The sequence below is a fragment of the Theobroma umbraticum genome, unplaced genomic scaffold (genome assembly GCF_002168275.2).
Source record: "Theobroma umbraticum cultivar Fairchild unplaced genomic scaffold, ASM216827v3 scaffold_147.0, whole genome shotgun sequence".
NCBI lineage: Eukaryota > Viridiplantae > Streptophyta > Magnoliopsida > Malvales > Malvaceae > Theobroma > Theobroma umbraticum.
In genome coordinates, this window is record NW_018397259.1 from 151,056 (window position 1) to 151,643 (window position 588).

A 588-nucleotide genomic window follows, 5' to 3' on the forward strand; every position below is an offset into this window, starting at 1 on the left:
TTGGTCATATTCTTGTTGGTAGACCTTGGTCGTATGATCATGATATGGATCATAAGATGAAGTCAAATACCTATTCTTTCTACAAGGACAACAAGAGGTATACTTTATATCCTCTTAAAGAATAGATTAAACAATTGGCAACTCCAAGCCCCACAAGCAGCAAAATTGTTGGGTATTTATCTGTTGAAAATTTTGAAGCTAAAGGTAGTAATGAAGAGAAGTTGAAACAAGTGAATCCAGACATCTATGAGAAGTATATTAAGGCTTACTCATCGGAGCAGAGTTTTTCTAACTTGAGGGGACTAATGCAGGCGTATCAAGAATTTTATTTTAATTAGTATTTTCATTAGCTTAAGATTTTATTTTCTTTATTTTATTTAGTTTGAAATTCTTTTTCCTATCTTTATTAGAATTTTAGTACTTTAAGTCTTTATTTAGGATTAGGATTACTATTTGATTAGGATTTATCTTAGCTATTATAAATAGATGATCTTAGATAGAAAATTATTATTATCATCTTTATTATTCAAGAGGTTTTTTTTAAAAACTCAATTTTCTTTCAATTGTTCCAACACAATCAACCCTATT